Raw genomic sequence first — 9,998 nt, 5'->3', positions numbered from 1 at the left:
AATTTTAGAAAAATCTTTTATGAAACGTCGGTAAAAACCGGCATGCCCTAGAAAACTCCTAACTCCTCTAATATTGGTGGGATGTGGAAGTTTAGCAATTACATCTACTTTAGCTCTATCCACTTCAATTCCTTTCTTTGAAATTTTATGACCAAGAACGATGCCTTCTTTAACCATGAAATGGCATTTCTCCCAATTAAGTACTAGATTTGATTGTTCGCATCTAATAAGCATTCGTTCAAGATTAACTAGACATGATTCAAATGTATCACCGAAGACTGAAAATTCATCCATGAAAACTTCCATGCATTCTTCTATCATGTCGTGAAAAATCGCCATCATGCATCTTTGAAAGGTTGCAGGGGCGTTGCAAAGTCCAAATGGCATGCGTTTGTAAGCAAAAGTACCATAAGGGCACGTGAATGTGGTTTTCTCTTGATCCTTGGGTGCGATTGGAATTTGAAAGTATCCGGAAAAACCATCAAGAAAATAATAGTAACTATTTCTGGCTAATCTTTCCAACATTTGATCAATGAATGGTAAGGGAAAGTGATCTTTTCTGGTGGCGTCATTTAATTTTCTATAATCAATACAAACACGTCATCCTGTTACAGTACTAGTAGGAATAAGCTCATTTTTTTCATTTGTGATGACAGTCATGCCACCCTTCTTAGGTACGCATTGAACTGGGCTTACCCATGGACTATCAGAGATTGGATAAATTAAACCTGCATCTAGCAGTTTAATAATTTCTTTCTTAACAACATCTTACATATTTGAATTTAGTCTTCATTGGCATTGCACATACGTTTTATGACCTTCTTTCATAAGGATTTTATGTGTGCAATACGAAGAACTTATGCCTTTAATGTCATGAATTTTCCATGCAATAGCTGGTTTATGAGCTTTTAGCACAAAAATGAGTTGAGATTTTTCATTTTTCGTAAGAGAAGACGATATTATTACAGGTAATTCAGATTCACCATGTAAATAAGCATATTCCAAATGGTTTGGAAGTGGCTTTAACTCTAATGTCGGTGGTTCTTCTATCGATGATTTGTATCGATATCTGTCTTCCTCTTTTAGCATTTGAATTTCTTCTATTGTTGGTTCATATTCATTAGCCATAAGTGCGGCTAACATTTCAGCTTCATCAATTGGTTCAGTTCCTTCTCCTAAAGAACATTCTCATGTTCCTTGTAATTCTGAAAATTCTTCGAACAATTCTGCATGTGAATCTATAGTTTGAATATAATAACATGTATCATCTGCAGATTGCGGTTGTTGCATGACTCTATCAACTGAAAAGGTAACACTCTCGTCCTCTATACTTAGGGTCAGTTTCTTACAAAACACGTCTATTATTGCTTTAGCCGTGTTTAAGAATGGTCTTCCTAATATGAGAGGAATTCGAGAATCTTCTTCCATGTCCAGAATAACAAAATCTACTGGAAATACTAAAGTACCAACTTTCACGAACATCTTCTCCATTATCCCTCTAGGATATTTTACTGATCGATCGGCTAGTTGTATGCATATTCGTGTTGGTTTCAATTCTCCAAGGTCTAGTTTAGCATATAATGAATACGGCATTAAATTTATACTAGCACCTAAATATGGCAATGCTTCTATTGAACTAAGACTACCCAAAAAACGTGGAATTGTGAAACTTCCTGGATCTGATAATTTTTCTGGTATCTTATTCAACAGCACTGTAGAACAATTAGCATTCATTGTAACAGCCGAGAGTTTTTCCATTTTCTTTCTATTTGTAATTAGATCTTTCAGAAATTTAGCATATCTAGGCATTCCTGAAATCACATCAATGAAAGGAAGATTTACATTTATTTGTTTAAACATATCCAAGAATTTAAATTGCTCGGCTTCAAGTCTTTCTTTTCTCATTTTACTTGGGTAAGGAAGTGGTGGTTGGTATGGTTTAACATAAGGTTTAGCCTTAACTGTGTTATCTTCATTAACCTTTTCAACTACCAGTTCTGTTTCCTTATCTTGCACAGATTGTGGTTCTTGTGGAGTAGGAATAGAGTCATCAGAAGTTACAGGTATTTCAGGTGGTTTAAGTGTTGTACCACTTCTTGTGGTAATGGCTTTAGCTGTTTTATTCCGGGGGTTAGCATTTGTATCACTAGGTAGACTTCTCGGTTTTCTTTCACCTATCATCCTTGCTAGGTTGCTTACTTCTTGTTCCAGATTTTGGATTGAAGCTTGTTGATTTCTAAATGCTTGGGCATTTTGTTCATTCGTTTGTTTCTGAGATATGAAAAATTGAGTTTGAGATTCAACTAGCTTTGACATCATGTTTTCTAGATTTGGCTTTTTATCATCGGTTTGTGGTGGTTTATTTGGAAAAATAGGTCTTTGCTAATTGTAAGTATTATTGGATACTAGTTGATTGCTAGGACCTTGTTGGTTGTTGTATGGAACATTTCGGTTATAATTCTGATCTTGATTGTAGATTGGTCTTGGCGGTTGATAATTATTCTGATAATTATTTCCAGGCCTTTGGTTCATGTATGAAACATTCTCTCTTTGTTCCATTGTTTGTTCAATACTGAGACAATCTTTTGTCAAATGTGGTCCTCCACACTGCTCACAACTAATTCTTATTGAGTGAATATCTTTAGTCATCTTTTCCATTCGTCTCTCGACAGCATCTATCTTTGCGTAAATGGAATCAAAGTCATGGCTAGAATCGGCTCTAGCCGCTTTAGATGATCTAACGATATCTTTTTCTTGATGCCACTCATGTGAGTGGGAAGCAGTGTTATCAATAATTTTGTAAGCTTCAGTTGCGGTTTTCTTCATAATGGAACCACCAGCTACTATATCGATGTCTTTTCTTGTAGTGAGTCGCATCCTTGGTAAAATATTTGTACTATTTGATAAGTGTCTAAACCATGTTGCGGACATCCTCTTAACAATTTTCAAAATCTTGTCCACGCCTCATATAAAGTTTCATTTGGCTTTTGTGTGAACGTAACAATTTCTCCATGAAGTCTCACGGCTTTAGATGCCGGAAAGATTTGTTTAAGAAAATTTTCAACTAAAACGTCCCATGTATCAATCGCTCCTTCAGGTAACGATTCCAACCAATCTTTGGCTTCTCCCTTTAAAGTCCAGGGAAATAACATGAGATAAATCTGTTCATCCTCAACTTCTCTTATTTTAAATAGAGTACAGATCCTATTAAAGGTATGAAGATGTTCGTTTGGATCTTCCTTCGGCGCACCACTAAATTGGCATTGATTAGTTACCATGTGTAGCATTTGTCTTTGATTTCATAATCTAGCGCATTAATGTCTGCTTGAGTAATTGCGTGACCTTGGTCAGTGCGTTTAGCTCTCATTCGGTCTTCCATACTTAGAGGTTCCAGATTTTCCATGATTGAATTTGTTGAATCTGAATCACTAAAGGATTCTGATTTAATGGTTTTTTCCTCGACAATCTCTGGATGAGTGATTTGTGGTTCAGGAGGAATGATTAGTGGTTCAGGATCTCTGAATTGTCCCTGAATATCCTCCGGATTCTCAATTGTGAAGTTGGGTTCAAAAAATGAATTATCGGAAATTTGAATTGGAGTACTTGGTCGACCAGATGAAGATTCTAAAGAAAAATCAACGGCGACAATATTGGCTAGATGTCTTGATCGAGTTACAGGTGGTGAACGTATGAAAGGTGGTGAACGTTTTGCTCGGTGCATTCACTGAATATCCTATTAGTTATAAAAGATAAAAATTATATAAGTTATCAAATTAATAGACTTTTCTGATTTTTTCCACGTTTCGAATACCCAATAGATGCAGCAGGTAGCCAGGACCCTTTAAATCAGAAGCCCACAACTCGCCACTAACAAATCCAACTATTACTACGAACTAGAGAATTTTGGATGTCTATCAATTTAACCGCTTAAAATAATTTTTCGTCGAAGTTTAAAAAAATTTTAGAGAAGAAATAGAAAATTCTATGTCCTAAAACTAGAGCGTAGAGAAATAAGAAAGAAAAAGAGCGCGTCGAAAAACGTCGAAAAATAAAAGGTCAAAAAATAAGCGTCGAAAAATAAGAAAGTAAAGCGTCGAAACTCAAAAGTCTAAAAACTAAAAATTAAAACTTACGTCTAAAGGTATTAAAGCTTAAAAGGAATTCTATATCTAAAACGGCAATAACTTAAAAAGGCACTAAAATTTAAAAAATATTAAAGCGATAAGCGACGTCGTAAAATTCTAAGGCGCCTAAATCTTAATCTAAAAAAAAAGCACTTAAGAGATTTTACGGCAAAGCCTAAAAATCTAGAAATAAAAATAACTACGGCAAAATACTAGATTAAAAACTAATTACGAACGATAAAAATACAAATATTACGAATAAAAAGATATAAAATTTAAAAATAAAACTTAAAGTTGTAAAAAATACAATTTTTATAAAAATATTATTTTTATATTATTTATTTTATAAAAGTATTAATTTATTATATTAATAAAACTAATTGAAACTAAAAATACAAAATAAATAAAACTAAACTAAATATTATTATACTTAACCCTAATTAGAATTAATTAATAATAATAATAATTAATAAACCCTAAACCTAATCGTACGTACCAGGTACCAGACCCGTCTTTTCACGTCGTGAGACTGCATGAGATATATGTTGCCAGGCCATGCGATCGCATGAAGTAGGGTTCCAGGCTAGATTATGGGCTGCTACAGTACCAGGCCCGAATTCTATTTTATTTATTTGTTTTTAATTTTTCTGTTTTTTTAATATTTATATAAAATATTTATATTAATTAAATAAAACTTATATTTAAAAACTAAAATAGAAATAAAAATTACTTTATAATTTTATATATTTTAAACAACTCTTAAAATTATATATATTTTGTTTTTCTTTTTATATTTTTGTATTTTTAATATCTAAAACGTATTTTTACAAAAAGAAATTAAAACTGAATAAAATCTTTTTTTTTCTATAGCGTTTCGCTTTCGGCGTTGTTTTTCCACTGCAGTGGCGCCAAAAATACTTGATGTTAAAGCGAAGGGGTACAAAATACTATTAATTTTTACTACGAAATACTATTAAATACGATACAATTTTACACAAGTTATTTATTTATTTATAGAGTGGAAATACCTAAACCTTGCTACAATACTTATAGGCAGTGTACCTAATCGTACAGTAGTGTAGTTTTTAGTAAGTCCGGTTCGTCCACAGGGAGCTAGCCAAGTTTAACGCTATATTTTTTAAAACTATATATACATATATATATATATATACATATATATATATACATATATATATATATATATATATATACAAGTAGTATTATTATTATAAAAGGGGATTTTTACCGTTTAATGATCGGTTTGTCGATTTTAAAACTTTAGTCGCAGTTAAAACCTAATGTAAAATATTAAAAATAAATATAACTTAATTTAAAGCGTAAAGTAAATGACAATAATTAAAGTGCGATAAATTAAAGTGCGATAAATAAAACGAGAATAAATAAAATTGCGATAATTAAAAAGTATGATAATTAAAAGTGCGATAAATAAAATGACAGTAAATAAAAATGCGATGAAATATGAAATAAAGGAATTATGCTTATTTAAACTTCCATAATCATGATGTTTGACGTGTTGATTTTAGTTTATTACCATGGGTTAATTGTCCTTTGTCTTGGATTATTCGATATGTCCATCTGGTTTTTGTCCATAACAGTCCATCAGTCATAAATAATAAGTGCGAGTGTCCTCGTCAAATTATCCTTATATCCGAAGTCAAATATTCCAACTAATTGGGGACTTAAACTATAATTACACCAATTTTCCTTGTATGTAATTCACCCCTGTTTTAATAAGTCCATTGACTATTAATCCATTCCTGTGTCCGGTTAAATGAACGATTATTAGTACTTATAAATATCCCGCCCATCGTGTCCGATCGAGTGTATGTGGTTATTTATAGGTACGTCCAATTGTAATTTTTATATTAAATTAACGAACTATCATTCAATTAAACAAATATAAAGATCATTAATAGCCCATAGTCTAATTTCAAGTGTCGTTCTTTTGTCCAAACCCCAATTATGGTCCAAACCCCAATTACCCCGTCTTTAATATTTTAGCCCAACATCACGATTACTTCGATTTAAATAAGCATAATAATAACTTAGTTACGAGACATTAATTTAAAAAGGTTGAACATAACTTACAATGATTAATAATAGCGTAGCGTTACACGGACAGAATTTCGACTTACGTACTTACAACATTCGCTAACATACCCTTATTATTATTAATCTTAAATTAAAATTAAAATTATAAATTATATATATATATATATATATCGTGAGAGATAGAGAGGATAGAAAAAGATGTGTTATTTTCGGCCAAAACACGCGAAATTTATAGGACCTGAGCTGATACAGTGCACCATGCGATCGCATGGTTTTTGGTCTTCCTGGCCATGCGATCACATGGCCTTCTTTTACAGCTCACATACTTTTGTTTTTTATTTGCCGACGGTTTTAATAAATAAATATAATATATATAATTTTAAGAATTATTTATATATTATATTATATTTATGTGCATAGTTGACTTGTAATTTTTAGTCCGTTGCGTCGCGCGTTGAGAGTTGACTCTGGTCCCGGTTCCGGATTTTCGAACGTCCTTGCGTACTATTTAATATCTTGTACTTTGCGTTTTGCGGCTCGTTCTCTTGTAACTTTTAGACGTTTCTCATCAATAATTTGAACCTCTTGGATTGTACTTTGTACTTTTGAGCTTTTTGGTCGTTTGTGTCTTAAATTCGTCGAATCTGTCTTTTGTCTTCACCTTTTATTATTTAAACGAATATCACTTGTAAATAGAACAATTGCAACTAAAAGATTGTCTTTTTGAGGGATAATGCTATGAAATATATGTTCGTTTTTAGCATTATCAAAGTTGTGGTGGGACGCGAAAATCCGAGTTTATAGTGAGGAGCAAAGTATGAGTTTGACGTGGGATGAGTTCAAGGCGGAATTCTTTAAGAAGTACCGAACTCTGACCGATCTTTCGAGGCTAAAAGATGAGTTGCGTGCTTTGAGGCAAGGGTCGATGGATTTGAATGCTCTCAACTCCACTTTTTTATTGAAGATCCAATTTTTCCCGGAGTATACCGGTAATTATCATATGTTGATGGAAGACTTCTATCGAACTTTGAATGAAAACTATCAAGAGAAGATTAGTAGGGGTTCGATGAAATCTTTTGATGAGTTGTTTAATGTGGCTAAAGGTTTTGAGTCGCTTGCTCCGAAAAAGAGTGACTTCGCCTTTAGCAAGAGAAAGTTTAAAGCCGCAAGCATTCCAACAAGAAGAGCAAGGGTGCGACCGAGAGTGTTGGAAGTGTGAAGAAAAGTGTTTCCGGGTTTTTCTTATGCGTGCTACAATTGTGGGTAAAAGGGTCATATGGCTCGTGATTGCCCGAATCCATCTTCCGCAAACAAACTCACATGCTTTAATTATCAAAAGGAAGGGCACCGAAGGTCGGAATGTCCTGATTTGCGGGGTGATAAAGTTAAGAAGCTAGAGAAAGCGGCGGGTACGGCTAGGGGCCGAAATTATTTGAAGACTAATGATGAAGTCAAACAATCCAATGAAGTTGTCTCGGGTACTTTCATGGTTAACTCTAATCCGACGAGGTTACTATTTGATAGCGGTGCTAATTTATCGTTTGTGCCTCCAAAGTTTATGCCTAAGCTTAATAAACCGCTAGCTAAGTTAAGTCATCCGGTAGAAGTCGAAATAGCGGATGGTAGGACGGTGCTAGGGGTTGATGTGTGTAAAAATTGTAATGTCGTGTTTGGTGCCGAAACCTTTAAAATCGATCTTATCCCGATGACTTTAGGTGAGTTTGATATCGTTGTTGGTATGGATTGACTCGATTGTTATAGAGCCGATATTGCATGTCATGAGAAGTTTATTCGTGTAAAGACCCCAAGTGGAGGAGAGTTAATTATTCATGGTGATAAGCTGAGGAGACTTGTACCATTATGCACTTATGCAAGGGTACGTCATTTCCTTAGTGGCGGTGGCATGACTTTGCTTACACACGTAGTTGATACGCGTGAAGAGTCTCCATCCATTCGTGATATTTCGGTGGTTAATGTAAGACCGTGGTTTTTTTTTTTTAAAACACGGCGGAAAGCAAACCAACACTTTATATTATAAAAAGTATTAATAATATACAAACCATATTTATTCCAATGTTACTAAACAACAATTATTATAATTACAAAACATCAGAATTTAAGCGTGTCAAACATAACTAGACCAAAATACGACTTCTCCTGTCCCGAGCATAAAAGCACTAAACCTACAAGGGAGAAGATGTGGGAGATTAGCACGAAGCTAAGTGAATGAAATAATCCTAACAGATATCAGCATATAGCATCGAGCTATAATACAATTGCATAAACATAGCAATTCACATAATCACAAGGAGACCGGTGGCCTGGCCTGACCATTAACTACTAGCTGATCGGGCTAGAGTTTACCGATAGTTCTTTTTTACTGAATACTTAGTATAGAAATCCAGACGTAACGAACGCGTCCTTTAAATTATACTACCCAGACAGTAACATTGAACCCAACCTAACAAATCATGGTTGACTCCTTCAGCCTAACAAATCAAGGCCGTTAATCATAATGTGCACATAATCATACATTTACAACATAGTATAATCAATAATATAATCAGATCGGGCCGAACATGACAATTGTAGCATAACCCACTACTCTATACAAATATTCGAAAGGATAATTCCACTCACCTGATATCACAAGGCAAGAACTCGGAGATCTTATATTACTGAGTCTTCTCCTTCCCTTTGTCACCTAAGAACATCATATTCCAAGTCAAACACAATTCTAATCAATAACAATATCAATCAAACATGGAGCACAGATGAAACCAAACAAACCTCATACACGTGAGAGTTCTCAATCTCATGTGTGTAATGACCTACGTGCGTGTGACTTTGACACTCGCACGGGTAATACCACAAACATGTAGATTTCATTTAAGAATAATAATATTGTAACCCTAATCCACTATTCCCACTATATATAATAATAATTAATAATAATAATATCATTAGGGATCTATGTATTAACGTCTTTTTAACCTCTATCCACTATCCCAATAATTTGTTACTATAATCAAAATAATATCTCATAATAATAAATGTACATAATTCATTATATTATAAGACAACATTACATTTGTTTAACTTACTACTAATATTTATTAAACATAATAAATATTAAAAGATATCTTACTAATATAATATTAGTACCATTATTATTGTTACTACTACAAATTAACAAAGTATATAATTATATTTTTAGCTATGCATGATAATAATAAAATACTAAATAAAGATAGAATGCTAGTAGACTTACTTAAAAAAAGGTGATCCACTTAGTGTGTATGTAGTAGTGTTTACGTAGGGAATTTGATAGATGGATGATTTGAACGATTCCATATCTTCCTCTATTTATACTTTTTCATGAAGCATGACAAAGCAACTTAGACACATAGCTACTAATTATATTTATACAGGTGGCTCTCATTTGTTGAAAGTTTAATTCATAAGAACATTACGCATCATTTAACTTGATACGTGCCAAGTTTATAGTAGAAGTTGGTGTGGCATTTTCCGAACATGAGGTAGTTTGTGCCTTACTCAATTTGAGCGTGTTAAACACACGACTTCACAAGTCTACCCAATTCTAATTCTAATATATCATGCTATGTCACTAAATATTTAATGTATCGATTTTGTCCAGCTTATTATTTGTTGTGTTCAAAACAACATTTATATTATATTATTACTAGTTATTTAACTTCAATAACTCATTATATATATACTTAATACATATAGTTATAGATACATATCATGACATTCATATAAACATATAGTTATTATATC

The 9,998-nt window shown here is 33.1% G+C and overlaps 1 long non-coding RNA gene across 1 annotated transcript; it reads right to left on the bottom strand.

Moving 5' to 3' along the window:
- Nucleotides 1-8,260: 8,260 nt before the first annotated feature.
- Nucleotides 8,261-9,623, bottom strand: LOC139872192 (uncharacterized). Its single transcript, XR_011766921.1, has 3 exons — nucleotides 9,469-9,623; nucleotides 8,838-8,901; nucleotides 8,261-8,380 (listed from the first exon to the last, which is right to left on the bottom strand). It is a non-coding gene; the product is annotated as an uncharacterized lncRNA (long non-coding RNA).
- Nucleotides 9,624-9,998: the final 375 nt, after the last annotated feature.

The sequence above is a fragment of the Rutidosis leptorrhynchoides genome, chromosome 10, assembly GCF_046630445.1.
Source record: "Rutidosis leptorrhynchoides isolate AG116_Rl617_1_P2 chromosome 10, CSIRO_AGI_Rlap_v1, whole genome shotgun sequence".
NCBI classification, from domain to species: Eukaryota; Viridiplantae; Streptophyta; class Magnoliopsida; order Asterales; family Asteraceae; genus Rutidosis; species Rutidosis leptorrhynchoides.
Note: the sequence above shows the minus strand (reverse complement) of the source record. Positions and strands in the feature narration are given on the sequence as shown.